The following is a 22,718-nucleotide window of genomic DNA, read 5'->3' on the forward strand; positions in this document are numbered from 1 at the left end:
TCTATCATACACATACATAATCACAATATCATTCATGCGATTATGTCGATGTCTTATATACGAAGTTCAAAAGATGGACGTTATACTTCGTATTATAATTCCTTAATACTTTGTCTAACTAGAGTACAATCATACAAAGCTTCGCAGTTTTTCAATATGCACGACTTGAAAGATATGTTAGGAATGAAACAGTTCAAGCAAAATATTACTAACCTCAAGAGGAAGGATGATGTCGTCGTTGTAGCTCTTTACTTCTTCACATTCTTCAAGTCTTCACGTAATACTTGTAAGTCTCATATCCTAGTCACTTTCTAGCTAACCTATACGAAGTTGACTATAGTAAATAATCAAGCGACTCTTTAAATGAGTTTTGATTCACTAAAATATGATAACCAAACTTGACATACCAACGGTTGGTGGGTTCAACCGAGCTATGCTCTAACAAAGTTCATAAAAGCATTTTTGCAATGGGCCTCATAGTCGGGGTATATACATAATGTTCCCTTTAAATAAAACCATGTTTTAGGGCATACCTAAAAAAAATTAGGGCATACCATGTAAAGACAAAAACGGGTTATTTCCTAGTAATCTTAAGAGCCCCTTATCCATATATTTTGCTTAATGCCAAAACTGCCCTTACTGACGTTTTTTATTTTCAAAAAAACTTAAAATTTAATGTTTTAAAAATTTTTAAAAATACTTTTTTACTAAATTTTTTTAATTTTTTTTTATTTACAACACACTAGGTTCGGCTGAGAAATTATCAGCCGAACTTGAAGAACAATGAGAAGTTTGGCCGAAAATTTATTGGTCGAACCAAGGTGTTATAAAAATATACAAGTTATCAGTCGAACCTTACTCTGTAATTTCCGAACTTAGGTTCGTGTAATTCAAACAAAAAATAGGATAGCCGAACTTAGTGTTGTTCTTCATAAAGCAAAGTTCGGCTATCATTTTTGTGTTTAATTATCAGCTGAACAGTTCGTCAGCACCTTCAGGATGAAAAAATATTGAGCAGTTCGGTTAATAATTCGTTTCAATTATCAGCCGAACTTAATTCTGCAACTACCATAAATACCCCTTTTTTAAAAAACTTAATTTATCAATCAAAATTATCAAATAAGACATGGGTTTGTGAGAAATACTTCTGTCGTACATCTCCGTTAGTATAACGAAGAGAGAAGGGAGAAAAAAATCATTTTTTTTCTTAAAAATAAAAGCAGAAAATTGAAAAATAAATACATAAAAGAACATAAAAAAATTAAAAAAAAAAAAACAATGCAGATTCGTTGATGGTCGCAAAAGCCTTACGCATCATTCAGCAAGAAGGTGCGTCTTTAAGGTTGCACTTAAATGTTTCTAAAACTGAACTTTTTTGGTCGGTTGTTGATTGTAGAGGCTTAGAAGCAGGGGTTTTTCCTTCAGACATTTGTAGGCCAGTTAATGGTGTGCAGCTGTATGGTGGACTTGTCAGCTTGAATCCTCGTTTTTGTAGTGATATCGTCGTTAGCAGGGTGCTTAAAACAATGGCTTTGATGGACGCTATATCTAAGCTGAAGGACCCCCAGTGTGAGTTACTTCTTCTGAGGAATTGTACTGGTGTATCTCGACTCTATTTCTCCATGAGAACCACCAAGCCTGAGCACTTAAGTGAGTCGCAACAGTTATTTGATAATCACTTGAACCTTTTCCTACGACACCTCATTACAGAGGATAGACCAAGTTATGGTTTTCTCCAACAGAGATTGGTCACTCTTCCCATCAAACACGGTGGTAGGAGTATACACTATGGAGGACACGATAAAATACTGCTTCTATTATGCAGACCCAGGCCCAACAGAAAACTATTTTGCGTAAATCTGGTTTGGTTGGTCTGAGCCCAAGTTTTGAACACGAACTGAACATCTATAATCAGGTACGTGGTACTGATATCTCTCCACTTTGCATTAATGACATTTCTCCCCATTCCATGAGTTCGTTGGCGATTAAATACTTTGATGCAGTGAAGAAAGAGTTACCTACCCGTTTTAACATGTCTGAGCTTGATAATGCACTTTGGCAATGTTGCAAGTCAAAACAAGCACAAGGTTTTTTTGTTAGCAATACCTATAAAAGGACTTTATCAGAGGATTGGGCCTAGGAAGTTTTGTGTTGTGCTCGATATAGGCTTGGGATTCCACTTTTTGAGGAAGGGGGGATATGTTCCTGTTGCGATAGAGAAATAGACGTATACGGTGATCATTCCATGCATTGTTGACATGAAGTTGGTCTCAAGTTCAGACATGATCTGGTGCGTGACACTCTTGCAGATATGTGTTATCGTGCAGGTGTGCCTACTAGGAAAGAGGTATACGTGGATCTACTTGCTAACGATGGTACTGCCTTGAGACCTGCTGATATTATGGTTTATAATTGGGATATTGGGCATGACATGTGCATGGATGTTACGGGTGTGTCTCCTTTTACTGGTGGTGGTGTACGCACTTTTGTCCCTGGACAAGATATCAGCAATGTTGTAACACGTAAACGCAACAAGTATCTGGAGAAGTGTGCTTCTCAAGGGCTTGGATTCGGTGTTTTTGCTTTCAATACTCTGGGCGAACTTGGTAGAAGTATTATAGATTTTCTAAAAAGACTGCGGACCTATATGGCTAGTCATGATGCGTGTGTCAGTGTAGGCGACTTCCTTTTCCATAGATTAGGGGTTGTCATTCAAAAAGGAAATGGAGCACAACTTATTGCTCGGCTCCATTCCAATTTGCTGAAAATTCTCATATTTCTTTATAATATTAACTAGGTATCACCGAGGCCTTACGGCTCCGGCTCAACCTCTCCTTATAGTCTTAAGCGTATAAATACATTAAAAAGGATCACAACTGGACTGAGTACCCAAATACAACTTAGTCAATTATATTTCGTATTTATCTTTGAGTTAGTTTTAAACCAATCATCGTTTACTGAATACCGAAATAAATAAATCAAAAGAACAAATGGATTCATGTTAGAAACTCTAAATTAGTTTAGTTTAGTTTAGTATGTGATGGTGATAACGATGAGAGAACAACAAATAAAGTGACAATTTTCTCTATACAACATGAATGATTCAGAACAGAAGTTCATAAATTAGATCAACTCTTTTTTACGACATATTATGGGAATCTTGTATGTGAATCATACAACAAAATTTTAAAAATTACATTTTTTGAAGCTTGTTTTTTTTACATGTATCTAAGTCCATCTTCTTGCACAGATGACCTTGGCATATACATTTCACTATGTGAGGCATTGTTCGTATTTTGTTCATACATATTGTACTTGAATTATTCCATTTTAACTGTTTGATGTGTGGGATTTCAACTTTTTTTTGACCCAGATTCCATCCAAGTTGACACTGTATTTTCGCTGTAAATGTTCTTTTAATTTTAACATCTTCTGTTTTGCCGTGTTCTTAGTTTTCGTCCATTTTTTCTTTGCTCTTCATATCCATGGTTTGTGAAAACACTCCTTAATATATATTATTTGTATATTTGCTCAGGTACTTGTTTTCATACCAATGAAACCACTTCTTTGTCTTTGTTTTTTTCTTTATGTTATTTTTTTTGAAAACAATATTTGGAAACACAGGAATTGTTTACCTTTTTAGTGTAGGCAAGATGTTCTTTAGTTGTTTTTTTTTATGACACCATTCTCAATCTCTACATCTTCTATGAACTTATTTTCAATTAAATCAGCTTCAAGCATTTTACCTTCTTTAGATTCAATGATGTATATGGGATGATATCGACATTAGCATTACAAATACTATTACCATGTGGACAACCTGACAGTTAATATTGCTCAGAATATTTTTTCTCCTGCATGAAATGGTATCCCCTTACAAATCGTAAAATCAAATTGCTCTTGTCATATTCTACATATTTAATAATGATCTCATGGCTAGCCTAACTTCCATCTTTTCCAGCTTGCAGATGGTCTGACAATATTACTTTAGTTAGAGATAAGGAATGGAAAAACAGGTTCGGAAAGCGGAAATGATTAATGTACCAAAGAAATCTCTCGAGATTTATCCCAGTAGACTGCCAACATTTAGCCACCTATCACAATGATAGAGCAGCTGGCCATCCCTCTTTGGAGATATCTCCGTCAAATTCTTTGATGAGTTTAGAATTGTTCTTGGAAATGTTTATCCATGACAAAATGTTTATCCATGACAGGGTTTCATATTATCCAAAGCAGTGCAATGATATTTGAGGCAAGAATAGGCCAAATGGAGAAAGTGATAGTAACCCTTTTCTAGAAACAATGGGTATAAATATTCAAATTGTTATGTCAAGCCTCTTATTATATATGTTACACCTAGGGACGTGTAGTTTCCATAGCAAGTAGAGACTCTCCTTCTAGAACACAAATGACTGAACTACTGAAATAAATAGTAGACTACCAAAAAATATCAATATATACATAATCTCTAATATCATGATGAAGTACAAAGACAATTCGCAATATTCAATGCTCGGGTTATTATAAAAGTAACACAAATTGTTTAGGAACAATAGAAATTCCAAGGGCAATGTAGTCATGCTAAAAAGCTGGTGTTAATGCTTGTACCATATAGTCCATGCATTATTTTTTTTATCACTTCTTCTTACTGCGGAAGAAACAGTTTTCAAAATTACCTGCACTTGGGACAAAATGACACATAAAATAAGCCAGAAACATCTGTGGTCAAGAGAATTCCATTCAAAGCCCAGATCTGTAGACTCACAATTCGGGCTGTTATTGCAAGTGAGGAGATACCACTCACTGTTGTATCTCCATCATTCGAGACTTGCCTCTACTTCCTTAGCAAAAGTTATGCAATTCTAGATATTACCAAGGGATGGAAACCACTATAACGCCAGTTTTCAGCTCAAACCAGTTTACGATGGCTCTTTCCCAAGAGGTATGCCAACCTGCAATACAAACATGCCACCTCCTTTATCACCAACAAAAGAACTCTCGTCAAACATGTAGAAGCTTTCCTACCAAGAAAATCAAAACAGACCCTGATAAATTAAGAGAACAAAACAAATGACATATGAAAGCCGATTGTAAATTACCTTCCTTCCAAGATCTCTTTATGATTTGAAGATATTAAAAACATAGCTACATCAGACTAATTCACTTCTAAAAATATAAGCAAATCTTAAATCAATTTTTTTATGATCAGTTTAAAAGATATATTAAGAGCAACGCATATGTGAAAGTTAGTACGTATTGAAAAAGTTGATTTCATGGGATCTGAACACCAATATACAGAAGTACATGGACAGCCGTACAATATACGCCATTCTCTAAAATCTTCATATTAGTTACATTAAGACCTTCCAACAATACCCTAAATAAAGAAACTCGGTAATGAATGGAGATATAATGATCTGCATATTTAAAAAATAACATTTGATTTTCAAACATTGTATAATCAGAATTCTTCCGCTGAAGGAACTTGCTATGTGTGAGACTAATTATAAGGAAAACCGAAAGATACACTTAATTGCAGGATTAATCGAATGGAAACCTGAACCGATATGTTAATTGATTCAGTTCCGTAACTATGTAGATCGTATTCCTCATGCTTGGCCAATTCTTTAAGCCTATGCATATCTAAAACGTAAAGACAACCCTTATCGTTGACATATCATAGATCTCCCCGTATTTATCCATCCTTCTGAATCCAGAGTTGATGGGATCCTTTTTGCTTATTCGGCAACATAACCCATATAGAGATAGACAATCGATTCCGCAATTAGCACATAAATGTCCTGATAACATATTTCAACACTAATTTTCACATGAATCTAGCCTCAGGCGTCTTTAACAACGAGGATACCTATGGAAACCCCTTGTCTTGCCTCTGCCACAACTATTGCTCCAAATGAGTAAGAATAAAATTTGTGAGAGAAAGTTCTCCACCCATGGCATTATCGAATATTATCCTAGAGATTTTGACTGAGTCATTAATGGATCGTACTAAATTAACATCAGCTACACATAAATTAAAGATGACACTATGAGAAGAAAAATGAAAAAAAAAAATGCAGGTATGCACTGTGCTTACAATGAATAAAACCTTTATCCCATGGCAGTGTCTCTCCTCTCCATTGAAACCCCAATTATCTCCACTGATAATGTGATCAGAACTCCTGATACAATAAAATCTCCAATGGGAGAATGAAAATTACTAGTCCAACGTATGTTAGGTTGCGTAATACTTGCCTCTTCCCAGCTTCTTTTTTCCAGTTTTTGAATTATTATTTCCATGGTAGATTTCCCAATTCGGTACGCATCTATTGATATAGGAAATTCCATACTTAGCACAACGTAACACATGAAATGACAAATATTACTAAAACGCAAGGTTTGAGATTGCTGAAAGTCGCCTAGTTTTTCCTTATAGTATCCACCTTTTTAAAATCTAGGTATCTGGAACCAAGTGCTACGTACACATAGTATAGACCAAGTGCAAGGGGTAACTCCTGCCAAAAATGTCCAAAATATATTTCAACCACATGCATGGAAAAAAAATCAAGGAAAAGGGAACTCCTACCTCATCAGCAAAACAAAAAATGGATTGTTGATCAAGGAATCTCTCTCGTATGTGTTATGTCCATGATAACCTCCTCAATGTTTGTATGAGTAACCTCCTCAATGTTTGTACGGATAAGAGCCTAATGCCTCATGAAAACAGTCGAGCATGACGTTGAGATTCAGTAGCATATAGAACCTACATTTGAAGGAAACCTAAAAATAAGAAGACAGAATTAGTAGTATTTTCAGATCTGTATTTTACTTTTCTGACTTACTACAACATGCATTTTGGGTTCCAGAGGTGTTCACTTAAGAATAGAAAATAGGGAACTGTGATCCAGAAGATCCATCCAAGGAGTTGACTCTTGCAGATAAATCTTTAGAACCTACATTTGAAGGAAACCTAAAAATAAGAAGACAGAATTAGTAGTATTTTCAGATCTGTATTTTACTTTTCTGACTTACTACAACATGCATTTTGGGTTCCAGAGGTGTTCACTTAAGAATAGAAAATAGGGAACTGTGATCCAGAAGATCCATCCAAGGAGTTGACTCTTGCAGATAAATCTTTAGTTGGGATCTTCCTGTCCCTTTTCTTGATGGGCGAATCAATGACGGGGATTGAACCTGCGGATTATGGATTCACAATCCACTAATAGATGGGAAAATTCATTACGGTGTTCACTTAATTTTCTTTAGTAGTAACCAATATAAAAACTGCATATAAAGGATCCTAATGCCCCTAGAAAAAAATAGAGCAACAAATTCACATAAAAAATTATGTTAGCCAGATTATTCATAGTCCTGTGAGCATATCCCGCAATGTGGCAACATGCACAAACTGTCGAACTTACTTTATATGACCATCTCAGTTCCTGCAATAATATATATATAACCATCTCAGTTCCTGCAATAATCAAAATAGTGAAGACTGTTAAACATGCATCTCGCGGTTTCCCAGCACCTGATCGTTTGTAACTCTAGTGCCAAAAATACACACATGTACACACACAGAGACAATAGCTAGGTATTAGTGAATCAAATTCAACATCATATAATGATATTAAAAGCAAGCCTTACACCAGCAAAAATTACAAATGGTATCATGTAAAGCAGTGAGATAGTTGTACGACCATTTATAAAAATAATAGAGCATCTTAATTGCATTGATAATTTCATGAATAAGTAAAACTATGTGACTAACTTATTTGCAATTGTCTTAAATCCGAACGAAGATGCGTCAAAAAACTACGTTATCATACCATCAACCACTATTCTTTTTACCGGAGAGACATAAATACCACTTCGATACATTTTTCATTATACTGTAAACTCAACCTATTTAACAAAGTAGAAATAACCTATATTTATCCTGGATTTTGAAATTAGCTACTGCCAAGTCACGATGTATTCAGTTACAAACAAATTAACTACGAAAATAAATGCTAGGCAGTAGGCAGTACAACTTACCAAAATGATCCGCAAACCCGTGTTTACTCTCCAGTCTCTATTGTTCTGCACTCTACATAACTAACATTAATATTAAGAATGATAATATTGTTACCTTCGCTGAGATATTACCAATTATCTTAGCATCTTCTCTAATTTCCTTCTTCACAACTTTCCTTTCTCCCTCCACTTGTCAAACATCCAACTCCAAACAGTACAAAAAGCAGTCTCAAGTGCTAAAAATATGCACATGCACACACAGTAGCTAGGGGATGAGTGGATCAAATTCAAAATCATATAATGGGAAAATTAGGAAGTATGGAAGTAGCCAATATCACATAATTTATGATACCTTATGATTTGTGACCCAATAATCACAAAGCCAAAATATGTTTCCCCATCATCTATAAAAGAACTACTGTACTTCTATCATTCATATCAATTTTGTGTAATTTATATAACTACTTGTAAGTTAGTGTAATATAGAGGACTGAATCTGGTGTGAATCGAACACACAACCTTCTAACTTGATTTCAGACGCACTACCGTTGTGCCACAGACTCATTCATTAATGGACCATTTTGGTCAATGAAACTTTGTCCTAAAAGAAATTAAACATGTCAAAATTCAAAATTTGAATGGCCAATCTAGCAAACAAAACAAAAATCTTAGACACATGGATTATAATGAACTAATGTAGAATAAAATCGTACAAATTTCCAGCTTACGCTATTATAATCCTGAAAGTTCTAATAATCCTGAAAGTTCTAAAATATCTAATTTTGACTCCAGCGATAATTATGAGAGATATCCACAAAATTGTCAATCTAACAGCTCAAGCATATAAGGCAAGGATTTTGTTCCTAACCTGAGCAACATGAAGTCCACAGTACAGTAATATAAAGTCCATTTACCTGGCAGGCCAACCCCATGTATACTTCGTTTTTCTTTCACTTTTCAAATTGGTGGTGATAGCTTGTGAGTCAGAAATTGGCGGGCCAGTCCCATACAGTATATTATCTTTATTTATCTTTCGCTTTTCAAAGTGGTGGTGATAGCTTGTGAGTCATAACCGAGAGTGATGCCTGATATCTGCAATAAACAATTGGATATTAAAAAATAAAGGAAATATTGGATGCAAACATTGCATAGAGATGATACTGTCTAAAACTCCAGTGAGCGCAATGGTTGCAGTTTAAATTTGTGGAAGCTATTTACGTACTGAACTATACACTTGTAAAGATGGCCACAAATTTTCTCAACTTTTGATTCAATAGTGGGACCAAACTCCCTTGGCTGAAAGAAAGGATTAACATCAATTACAACAAAACCCTAGAATTGCACAATCTGTTAGTGACATTATATATTCCACTCAGGCTCAATTATCCAAAGGATTTGCATAATAATAACATCATGTTCCTAATAAGATATGTCAGCAACTATCTCAAGGATATACTGAGTACATAAATCTCAATAGAAGAAACGTATTTTCCTTGAGATGGGAGAATGAGGCATGCTTCATTTGATCAGTACTAACCATATGTAACATCTACACTTTTATTAAATACTGAATCTCTCGGAAGTCTGAGGGGAGCACAAAAAAAAAAGATGTAACTATGTGATTAAGTAAATACATGAGAAATAAATCTTATACTAACTTTCAGGAAATGTTGGAGATATGTTTCAGTGTCATCAGAAACTTTAGTCTAGCAATTTTCCCAATGTGACAGATTTTCCTGCAAATACTTAAGACACAATCCCGTGTACTAAACCAACATAAAATTTTAACGACATTCAAAAATTGAGATAACACATTATCTTCAGCACGGAGGGTTGATATTCCAAGTTGTGCAAAAAGTAGTTTTATACACTTGACGAACTGAATCAACAAAACCACAACATTGTCAAGAATGTCTAATCCTACTTTGGTTGGATTAAAAACAAAACCCAGTTCATAGGTAGACTTTCTAAACCTAAGAGTATACAAAGATGGAGTTTTTCACCCAGGAGTGACTTTTTTGGTCCTAGATCAGTCTTCTCGGAACCTGTAGTTGTCATTATATTGTTTAATTAACAATAAGAATCAAAAATAATGGAGAACTGAACAAAAAAAGTACTCTAGGAAAATACATCTGGTAATATGATTATAGGATATTTCATACCGGCCATACCCACAGTCATATAAATACATAACAACCAATAAGTTAAAATAATTGAAGACTAAAGAGTGCCCGGTTTGTTATTCAAGATAAAAGAGTGATATGCCTGCGCCAAAATTGTAAATTGATGGGGAAAAAATTATCCCGTTTGTCCCCCTCGAAACTTACAGGTATCAGATTGAATAGGAACTAGAAACCGTCAGTACCCGTGAATGCTCCTCCATTGACCCTCTTATCTTAGAGTATTTCTCCTGGGGGAAATGGAAAAATGTCTTTAACTGTTGACATCCTTCACACAGGAAATCATGATATCAAAAAAGAAGATACACCAAATTTATCGGGCAGTGAGACCAATGACCCTTTCTAGAGTAATGCAGAATGTTGAGCAACGGGAGTAAGCAAGCAAAATAATCCTAAGAATTTCCAATATGAAGGGCAAGCATGACACTAAATTTATAATTCTATAATCTCTTCTGAGAAAATGAGCAGTTTATATAACCCTGATCAAGAGTGAAGCGTGGATTACACATCCTTTCTTCTTTAACTTTAATTCAGAGCACACTCATAATGGTGAGGATTAAATATTGAATATAGCCATACAAACTCTAGTTTGACATTCAAAAGTAAGAATTAGACTTTCCTGCGAATTAAAATTATCATGAGATCATTGAAAGGGATTTCTAATCTAGCATATGTTGTTTTTGCATATACATACCTCACTAACAGTGTCAGCATCAAATCCCTTCCTCCATTCAATCATCTCTTCCCATCTGTGCTTTGATTTATCAATATTGAACTTGGTTATGTATATGAACACACCTTTGAAATTTCCACGTCTGCACAATTGAGGAAAGAGATGTCAAATTACTTGGTATGGCTGGCTGGACTACCACCATTAACGTAGTCTCGGCTGAACAAACTCCAATAATTTTCTTGTTATGAATCAAATTTTGTTCTCGTGGGACTTGAAACATGATTTAGCACTTTGTCTCAAACCTAGAAAACAAAAAAGACATTTGCTTAAAAGTACTTGCGAATAATGCCTGATTTGATACGTATACATATCACCTACAGATCTCTTTGAAAAAATTGTAGGCATGATCAAAAAAGTTTAGCAAAATATCATGAGGAAATTAAAATGAACTTTTTCCTCCTCTTTTTTGTACATGTGTTTTAAGATTATATAAACGAAAATAAAATTACCTTCCCAACCATGATCTCATTGTCGCAATCATCTCCGTAAAGATTAATTCCTCTACCTTAACCATCTCTAATTATTACAATCCAAATTCATGAGATAAAGGTAGTGTAATATATCCCATAGTCCTCAACATCCAGAATCCAATCTAGAAACCTGTAAACAAATAATTGAGGTCAGGATTGTAGGATGAAAGTGAAACAAAATAAGAAAGTTTTCTAAGCTAATTACACTATAAGCCCGTAAAGCATGTTCTGAAGTTGCACCTAATTCATTTGTCTCACAGCTGTTGACTCTCAGTCAATATAACTTTCAGCCATCTCTCTTCTTTAGATGGAGAATATCATTTTGATTGTGTTGAATCCCAACGAAGTTGTAATCCTTGATACTATTGTTCGGTAATACAAAGTTCTGCACAATCAGTTATAGTCAAACAGTATTCTTCATCCCTCAAAGTTGGATACACTCTTGTCAAAAAAAATCCGATCAAGGACTCTGACACACATACAGATAATCAAAAAGAGAACAAAACATTGCACATTGAAAACTTATCAAAAACTTACAAAGTTCCTTACCACCTTTAAAAGTCCCTTGTCAGCTGGAGAGCAATTGCATGTCCACTGCAAACCTTCCAAGCCATACAGTCAAACCACTGTCATCTTTTGCACTTTTTTCACTTTATATAAAAACTGATCTTATTTCAATTTTGATTAACTACTTCCTAATTTTCTGCCCTTAGGTCTTGTTGATGTTAACTTATCTGCCATAAAATACACGAAAGCCCTAAAAACCTACAGAAAAGAAAATCGGAATGAGAAATTATAGCCAACGAAAAAACGAATTATGTTTGTTAATTACAAAGTGGACACTGAAATTATGTTTGTTACAACTCTTTCAAAAACGAATTAATGAAGTACTTTTCTACTTGCAACCTGGACTAACAAAGACAAAGATGTAAAACAGTGAAAGCTTACATCCTAAGTACCAAGAATGAAGAAGAACGAATTGTTTTGTGGTATCACTCTATTTGCCAAAAAAAAAAAAAACAATAATAATTATGGCACATAATGAAGAAAAAAACACCGGAGGCCCAAGAAATTACAGATCTTTGACAACTCTAATATCTCCAGTCTCAGACTTATAATTGCCGATTCACTAAATTGTTCTTTTAAGTTAATTAGAGACCTCAAAAGTACAATTCTAAGGTTTCCGTGAATCTGTATGTTTACCTTCTTCTTCTACTCCTCTAAATCATCTTTCTGATTCAACTGCGACATATAAATCTACTTTAAAAACCTACATTACACAGAAGGAAGAAACGTAAAAAGAGATAAAGTAAAAAGCTTGGGTTTCTGAGGTAATTGAGGTGAGACCCAAGAGGCCGGGTAGAAAAATACAATGGAGATATAATTGATGGTGATGTGAATTGAGTTTTTCTTCTCTTGCTTGTTGAATATGAAACCCTTACGTTTCATTGTACCGGTAACTTAGGTTTCTCAGAGAGGCGACGAAGAGAGAAAAGAGAGTGTTTGTAGCGATAATTAGGGTTACATAGGACGCATCCATCCCCTATTCAATAGACCACGTAATACCTGAAGTTTCCTGGCCGTCCGATGACTACTGCATCCGAGCTTCCCTACCTTCTGATCGGGTCTGTATTAAACATTGTCCGTCTGATAGCTTTTGTCATCATGGACATAAACCTCATACCTTTTTATAACTATGATTTAAGCTTATGTGTGGTTATAACCAAAACTGAATCATTTACTTGGAACAAATAAATGAACAATTTCAGTATTTTCTTTAATAAATTACTCAGAAGAAAAAAAAATCTAAGAATTTCAAAATAGTAAGTATAAAATTTAATAAAGTAATCTAGAAAATATATTCCGAAGAGAAAGATAGTCTGATATAGATAAGAATTTAAAATACCAAAACAATAATAAGGTAAATAATTAGGTGAATAATGCGAAAGATTTAAAGTTGTTCAAGCATTTGTTAATGCCTTTGATGCAGCCAAAAACCCGGTGAACCATGCATAAGATAAAGTGAACGATATAAACTGGAGTTTGTTTTTTTTGATCGGCGATAAAAACTGGAGGTATAGCATCCCTAACTTAGATTCAATAGAAAATACTCTGAAAAGTGAATGAGTATGTCTTTGACCCGTCCAAGCTTCTCTCTTTGGGAATTCCATTATTCTGGCACAGTTGCATTCTTTTTCGAGTCCAAATTTTTCTACGTCGAGAAATGTATATCTTTCTAAACATTTGTTTGAATCGATGTACCCTATATATGTTTTTGTTTCATCTTAAATTCTCCAAATTTTCATGGATTTATGTCATGTATTTGTAAATTTTCTATTCAAATCCACCTAGTAGAAAAAGATCGATGCATGCTCGTTATTTAAACAATGTTGCTATGACCCGATCTCCTAAAATGTAATCATGTCCTTGTCGATTTCTTTGATTGTTAAATCTCGGTTATCTTCCCCATATTCAATGGAATCTCCATTCTTCAAATAGACCTCGAGCATCTTAATGGCAAGTGATAGTAAGATGCCAATGTTGAGATGATACTTCTCATCGCTCTTTATCGGATCAAAATCATGCAACATCAAAAACTCAAAAAATGTAATACTATCCTAAACTTTTTCCATTTTTTACATTGTTTAAATTTTTGTAGCTCATACTCTTGTTTTGATTTTTTGCATAATCTTTCATATGATTTTTCGTTTCAAATTCATGTTTTTTCGTTTCTTTTTTAGATTTTAGTCACTCAAAAGGTTTAAATGGATATCGTTTTTTGATCTAAATACTCCAATAAGTTCTCCAATTTATCTTTGTTATCAGAATATTTTGGTTCTTGATTAAGGACCCATAAGAATCCCGTAAGATTTGATTAATCTTTTTTTTGTTGTCTGATGCGTTCTTGTTCTTTCCCAGCATCACTATCAGAGCTCTTGATCCTTCACAAAGTTTAATTACCTTATTTTCAAGCAATGATTTTCTTTTCTTATGTCCATAGGCATTACTCTTCCTATATTCATATCTCAATATTTCATCACTATATATATTGTTTTATCCATGGTTATTCCATATACGGTATATTAATTCAATATGAATAACCTAATTTAATAATAAGCCTATTTAATTTGGAAGAAATATTAATATGTTATTACTTCTTACATTCTCAACCTCTGGTTTTGGTATTTTGTTACATGTTTTTGGTTATCCCATATAAGGGTTCTTAATTTAATATATTTCGGATGTTTAGTTGATTTTAAAGTTTACTTTATTCAATCCTAGGTAAATAGTCGGTACATGGGGTAAGTAAAATATTTGATTATGGTCAAGTGAACTGATAATCAAGATGTAATGATATTTCACGCTCAATAATAGTCAATGTGTGATATGTTTTTGGCTTTCAATGAAAATCATTTGCATGACTCAAAAGATGCTTAACCAAGCTAGTTTGACTCAATTGGACAAACATGGTGCTCAAATGAGAGGTGTTATATTATATCTATGAAATAAAATTGCAAAATTTAGAAACCTGATTTTCTAAAGTATAAAATTCAAATACGATGAAGCTACAGTTCACGGTGCTTATCTAGTCCAGCACTACCCATGATTTGATGTTTAGACGGCAAAGAACATTGCATTGAAATACTCAAAAATGCATGAGCTTGAAGTTTTATTAATTAATTGATGTTGTCCATTCCATAAATAAACAATTGTTATCTGAATAATATGTTATGGTTATTACAAATGAAAGTTTATAATCGAAAAATATCTTGAAAAGCATATCAATGAGTACAGTTTGATAATGATCACAAAGTTATCATAAACTCGTTAAAAAAATCCTTAATAATTAATTAGTTTGAATATAGTCATTGCATTATTGTCTTCATTTTGTTGTTTATTGTGATCTCCTTTGTCAAGTTTAAGTGGTGAAATCAATGTATGTTTCAAGTTATGATGGTGTATGCATTCTTTTCCGCTTTTGATGTATATGTGCACTGCTCCTGTATTATTTCGAGTTCTTCGGAGTTATGCACGTTTTTGTTGCATAGACGTTCAATATGTACAATTTTTTTCTTTGTACGTCCTTGTTGCTTCAGTTGAAATATGGTGTGTTATTCTTGGAATGAACCAAACACTATGTCTTCGTAATGGATAAATTGCTTAGCTCATCTTTCTTGAAATGAAATGCAATTCATTTGAACAACCTATGTTGATGTTGCAATTATCATATCCTCGTCTTCTCCATTGTCACTGATTTACAATGCGATTCGACTGGCTAAATAACCACATAGAATTATTATTTATTCATTTCCTCTTTCATCTTATATCACACTATTGTTTAACACTACTCTCTAGCGCTTCAGTTCAATTTTTGGAAATTGAGACCAATTTTCTCCCGCAAATGTAACAATCTAACTTTTTTTTATGTGTTTTAAGTGTACAACAAAAAAACAATGTCTCTCAAACGTTTACTTAGATATAATTATGTTGTAATTACATGTTGGGTCTTTTACGTCTCCAATTCTTGTTATGAGATCCTATATTCGTAGTAGATTAATCTATATCTCGTAATTTTCTTGTTCTCAACTTTAGAGGTTTCTCTATGAGTGAATGGTTTTGGTAGGGTTGGAAACCTACAATAAAATACTGCAAGTGCACAATGTCTCACTAGTAGAACAATGACAAGTACAGGTCGTTCCCACGAGGAGTGTGAAAATACTACTTCTAACTAATACCAAGACCAAATAATCAAATAGATAATGTTTAATGAGTTTTCAGAAATTTGAAACAAAATGAAACAATAAATAATTTTAACGAAAAACAGAATGATAGAAGGTTGTTAGGATTTTCGGTTTCCACCAATTAATTATGCAAACTCTACTAATCTTTAAAAATCTATTCCATGCATTTTCAAATATTGTTTCTCCGCTCTAGTTTTCTTCGCTTCATGAGTAGTGATTCTAAAGCATTACCTATCTATCCTTGCATACCACGTCTAGGGATTTAACCGAAGCACGAAATATCAATTCAAAAGCATAAATAATCAAGAAAATCACATGAACAATAAAATACCAAGCTATATGAAGAAAAACTACTAGTCATTTAAATCATTATTGAGCATATAAATGTAGAGTTTACACAATTAGTTTCTACCCAAACATATTAAAATCAAACTTTAGCTAAAGAAAAACGAAGAATCGGAAACAAAACTCCAAAATCCTTCTCCTGTTTCTCTTCCAGTTCGGTGGCCGAGCGCCCCCCCAGTATATTTTGAAACAACACATAAATATAGCTCACAAATGAATTCACGTTTTTCTTCTTCGTCGCCACATCACCTCACAATAGAAGTCTGCCACATGTCATGAGAATATAAATTCGCCCAATGATCTTGTGTCGCGTGTCATAATATGACGAGACATTGTAAAGTATCACCGAATCTCCACTTTCCATAGTATATGAATTTCATTTAGAAAGCATGATATTTTCTTGCATGTGCTGGGTCCCACCTTAACTGTATTTGCAAAATGACGTCAGTTGGCTTCAAATATTCCTTCAGATTCTTTTTATAAATATGTCAAGAGAACTTATGTAAGGACAAGATATATTAATGTTTCCTTTTTCTTCATTTGCACGTGGTCATGGAGGTGATATTCTTCCATTCTTATGCTACCAATAATAAAGTCACTCTTGACCAATCTTAGGTGGCATTAGTGTGCTGACATCAACTCGCTTCACCATTAAGTCTCACATTTTGAAGTTTATTCGCTGGATGATCGAATTCAGTTGTACTTTCTGCAAAAGCACTAAAATAGTGTCATTAGTCAAAATATTGAGTCCTAGCTAATATAAATATGGGTATAAAATGTAGCACTTTCGTGCTTATCAACACCCCCACACTTATATTTTCCTAGTCCTCGAGCAAAACAAAGAATTGACCCGCTACACAACTGGTCATATGAAAATAGAGACCCGCTACACAGCTGGTCATATCATTTTTTTTCTTTTTTTTTTAGACCCGCTACACAGCTGGTCAAATAATAAGATAAAGAGAGAGAGAGAGACCCGCTACACAGCTGGTCATAGAAAATAACATACAAAAGACCCGCTACACAGCTGGTCATGACCCTGAAAACCATAACGATAATAATATTATTTTTTTAAGACCCGCTACACAGCTGATCATTTTTTTTAGACCCGCTACACAGCTTGTCATAATTTTTTTTTTAAAATCCTAAACAAAGTGCCACTCCCCCACACTTAAATATTACATTGTCCTCAATGTAATTGAGTCATCCAACGTAGAAATCAAGGTGGGAAATTATAAATTGCAAAAAAAATAAACAAATAAAAATAAAAGATAGAGAAAAGGGAACAAATCTGATGGGTTGACTCCCACGAAGCGAAATGTATTGTTTCCCTGCTTTCAATAGCACATAATCTCAAACAAAATGAGGTTGATACCCTAAAGTAAGCTTCCAATCATATATATAGAGTCTGAAAAGTTGGGGATCAACCCAACCAATCCGGTCAGCTGAAAATATGCACCTGCAAAAACTATAATCACCCCATAAATAAAAATCCTTAGTAATCAATTCATGCATTGTCAGGATATGTAAATCATTCACACAAAGAGGTATAAATTTTTCAATAGCTTCTACTTGAGGTGCACGCCCTAAATCAGGTTCTAAATCAGCGGAAATAACTTTTAAGGCTGACATTGGTTCCAGTTGAGCAAAATAGGGCACACGAACATATGTTGGATCAAATGGAGCAATAATATCATGACTCATAGACCCGTTATCATCTAAAAAGGTTTCATTATCAATATCATCAAGACAAAAATTTTTTGAACTTAATGGCTTAAAGGTCATGTCGAAACTTTCTCGACTGATGGAACTAGTCGAGACTCGAACAAAACTAGTGGTTCTAGTTTGGATTTCCATTTATTAGAGTCTAACAGCGGTGTGGAGTCTAACAAGGCATTGACTTCACAAATAACACTATCGTCATCAAAATTATACCCAAAATGAGTGAAGCAAACCTCCAATGGATCTCCCAAGTGGCTCTTGCAAATATCTTGCGAGTGCATACTTTCTTTTCACCCGCACTTCAGACTAAAGTACCTAAAAAAAATCAAACAAACTGCGTAAAAAAAACTAAAAGAACAATAAAAATAAATTATTTACAAAAATTAAAAATAAGTTATATACAATGATATCAACTAGCGAGTATTTTGCTACCACTCCTCGGCAGCGGCGCCAAAAACTTGGTAGGTTCGGATACCTACAATAAAATACTGCAAGTGCACAGTATCTCACTAGTAGAACAATGGAAAGTACAGGTCGTTCCCACGAGGAGTGTGAAAATACTACTTCTAACTAATACCAAGACCAAATAATCAAATAGATAATGTTTAGTGAGTTTTCAGAAATTGAAACAAAATGAAACAATAAATAATTTTAACGAAAAACAAAATGATAGAAGGTTGTTAGGATTTTCGGTTTACACCAATTAATTATGCAAACTCTACTAATCTTTAAAAATCTATTCCATGCATTTTCAAATATTGTTTCTCCGATCTAGTTTTCTTCGCTTCATGAGTAGTGATTCTAAAGCATTACCTATCTATCCTTGCATACCACGTCTAGCGATTTAACCGAAGCACGAAATATCAATTCAAAAGCGTAAATAATCAAGAAAATCACATGAACAATAAAATACCAAGCTATATGAAGAAAAACTACTAGTCATTTAAATCATTATTGAGCATATAAATGTAGAGTTTACACAATTAAATTGGTTTCTACCCAAACCCTAACATAACTCTAGCTAGACATGGCTTTCTCAAAAACCATAAACATATTAAAATCAAACTTTAGCTAAAGAAAAACGAAGAATCGGAAACAAAACTCCAAAATCCTTCTCCTGTTTCTCTTCCAGCTCGGTGGCCGGGCGCCCCCCCAGTATATTTTGAAACAACACATAAATATAGCTCACAAATGAATTCACGTTTTTCTTCTTCGTCGCCACATCACCTCACAATAGAAGTCTGCCACATGTCATGAGAATATAAATTCGCCCAATGATCTTGTGCCGCGTGTCATAATATGACGAGACATTGTAAAGTATCACCGAATCTCCACTTTCCATAGTATATGAATTTCATTTAGAAAGCATGATATTTTCTTGCATGTGCTGGGTCCCACCTTAACTGTATTTGCAAAATGACGTCAGTTGGCTTCAAATATTCCTTCAGATTCTTTTTATAAATATGTCAAGAGAACTTATGTAAGGACAAGATATATTAATGTTTCCTTTTTCTTCATTTGCACGTGGTCATGGAGGTGATATTCTTCCATTCTTATGCTACCAATAATAAAGTCACTCTTGACCAATCTTAGGTGGCATTAGTGTGCTGACATCAACTCGCTTCACCATTAAGTATCACATTTTGAAGTTTATTCGCTGGATGATCGAATTCAGTTGTACTTTCTGCAAAAGCACTAAAATAGTGTCATTAGTCAAAATATTGAGTCCTAGCTAATATAAATATGGGTATAAAATGTAGCACTTTCGTGCTTATCAGGTTTGTAGTATAATCACATTGTATCCTCGTATTGGTTTATCCACGTAGCTTTTCTCCGTGGTATTGGGAGTGTGGTGGCATCACAATCTCATGAAATGTGATCTCCCTGCATATACATCTGCTAAGTATTTGCATTTTTTCCTTAATGATTTGTTGGATTACCATTGTCATTGAGTTGTCGCGGTTTTTATTTATTACATACACAAAAACTTGACAAAACAACTCTTATCGTTTTAGTTAACCATGTGTTCTTATTTGCCTTTTAGAAGATAGATAATCCAACCTAGTACAACCAACTAATGAAAACAATTGAACAAATAACCAATATATAATCTACAAAAATTGTGTCATGGGTTACCACTGAATTTCTCCACTGTTAAAGTTGGAACGATGTTATATGTTTTCATCTTCTATGTTCAAAAATAAAAATAGTCATCTTAGTTAATCGCTACAGCTATCTTGTTGGCAGATTCCAACATAATTAATAGTCATGACATGGCACAACCTTCTTATCCTGTTTGGATGGTGTTTGTGGCTGATGATGTTGCATTTCTTAATTTTTATCTAAACACAATAAAATCATACCTAGGAATTTAGCACTTCACTGATTGTTGGGTAATCTTCTTACCTTTTGTGGTCTTCTAATTCATGTTGAAGTAATATATGTGTTGCATGACGAAACTATGATAGGAAAATAATATCTTGATGATCTGTAATTGGACGATGTATATGTGGTACATCCTATGTGTGAGGTATTCCTACAATTATTATTTTTAGTTTAGAGCACTCATCTGCTAGCAAAATATATCGAGCTTGGTGTAGATTTCCATTCCGTTCCTCCCCCATAAGTGAATCAACCAAAATGAGTTTGGATACCATCATATTATCACCGATTAAAAACGTCGATAACTACTCTCGTAGCAATTATTATCGTTCCCATCCCAGAGTAACCATGAACTTTTAAGTTTTAACTCAGTTTAACTATCTTGTATACTATAAACTCGTTCCGCCAATTTTTAAATGTGATTTGTTTCTCCTATGTCAATGGATCATACTAAACAGGCTCGACAAAAGGTTAGAGTCTAATAATAATCAAACCGACTTTGAGTCTAATTCCCAACAGGCTGATGTTATGTTGAACCCAAAGTCTTTGTTATGCCATTGACATGCCTTGTTTTTACACTGCCTCTATGGCTCGAAACATTTCATATTTCCTCACTTCACAATCATTAATTGGAAAGAAGAGAATGGATCAGAGACAAAAGAAAAACACTCTTTGTACTCGCCTAGCTAAGAAGATCTAATACAAATTTTGATTCTTGGAATACTTCTGTCATGCAATTAAATCGTTGAAGCTGAAGATATCATATTTAATAAAATTGTTCAGGCATTCCATACTCCAGAGATATGTATCGACTGCAAATCCAGCAAATATACAACTAAATAAAAAAAATCATGGTTTGTTTCAATGTGTTGCCTGATTTCGAGATATCAGAGAAGCTATTTATTGAATGACTGTATAGTCTATACACATACTATAATAGTAATATCTTGTTAGCTATTCTTTTTGTACTTTCTTCAGTTTAAGCCAACAGAGAGCCTAACCTTATTTTAGAGTGTTACTAATCTTGAGAAGATAAAGAAAAGAAGGCCAAGCTTTTAGAGTGTCTATTTTTGGGGAGTTCAGCAGCTGATGTTACTAATCTTGCATGTCGATATAAATCTTCATCCTCGAAGTCGTGATATTCCCTCTGCAGTTACAGATGCTATCATAAAATTAAGTAATATAATCATAGGTATGATCTGGATACATTAATTATATTTAGTTATGCATTTATAAAGCTTTGAATCAAACAAACAACATACCTTGATAGTTTCATAAATGAGGGCTCTAGACAAAAACACCATCCCAAAATGTTACAAAAGTCTATAGTTTTTCCACACCATCTTGGTTATGCATGAGAAGTCTGTCCCCGTTGATGTCTTCAGCTTTCTATCTTATTCAAATCCCCAAGCTTGATGTCGTATAAACTGCTAGGAACCTCCGCAGTCTTGCAGAATTTGTAGGATGTCAGTGGCTCGCCACTTTAATTGGTGCAGTAAGTTCTATCTGAAGCAACCTAAACAAAAATTTAAGGAGTATTAAACATATATGAATACAATTATAATTTTCATACTGTCAGCTCAAGAAAAATAATGTACCACAAAATAAAACAACCACCACATTAACGTTTTCATTCCAACACATAAATAAAATCTTGCATTTGATCTAAAGATCAAACCTTGGAGTACAAGGAGAAACATAAGTAGATCAGGCTTCCTCCAACTCCTTTTTCATGAGTTTTAGCCTTGGCATGCTAAACTATATCTAATTCCGATTCAAAATCAACTAAAAACAATAAGTGATTGCTCATCAGGGATAGAAAAGGTTGGCCAATAGCTAACAGTTGATAACAATACTGAAACAAATGAATATTATGCCTTCCCTTTGTTGTGGTACACAGAAATACCATCAATTAACATATGTCACTTATCAGATTATCATAATCATTGGAGCTGTCGGAGAAACTCTTCAAAGATATGGTAGCCCAAACAATTTGCACATATGAAACTTAAGTACGAAAGAAGATGTCCATGATAACCATACTGAACATGCAAATGATGACCAATTCGATAACATTTTAGAATCTGAGATACAAACTTACGTACTCAAACACCATCTCTAGGCCACG

At 34.0% G+C, this 22,718-nt stretch overlaps 1 long non-coding RNA gene across 1 annotated transcript; it reads right to left on the reverse strand.

Annotated features, from left to right (window-relative positions):
* Positions 1-8,966: 8,966 nt before the first annotated feature.
* On the reverse strand, positions 8,967-12,736 carry LOC113337907. The gene is made up of 6 exons (XR_003354500.1): positions 12,603-12,736; positions 11,949-12,164; positions 11,379-11,529; positions 10,891-11,011; positions 10,344-10,426; positions 8,967-9,108 (listed from the first exon to the last, which is right to left on the reverse strand). It is a non-coding gene; the product is annotated as an uncharacterized LOC113337907 (long non-coding RNA).
* Between the last annotated feature and the right edge of the window lie 9,982 nt (positions 12,737-22,718).

Source organism: Papaver somniferum, unplaced genomic scaffold (genome assembly GCF_003573695.1).
Source record: "Papaver somniferum cultivar HN1 unplaced genomic scaffold, ASM357369v1 unplaced-scaffold_18, whole genome shotgun sequence".
In the NCBI taxonomy this organism is placed as follows: domain Eukaryota; kingdom Viridiplantae; phylum Streptophyta; class Magnoliopsida; order Ranunculales; family Papaveraceae; genus Papaver; species Papaver somniferum.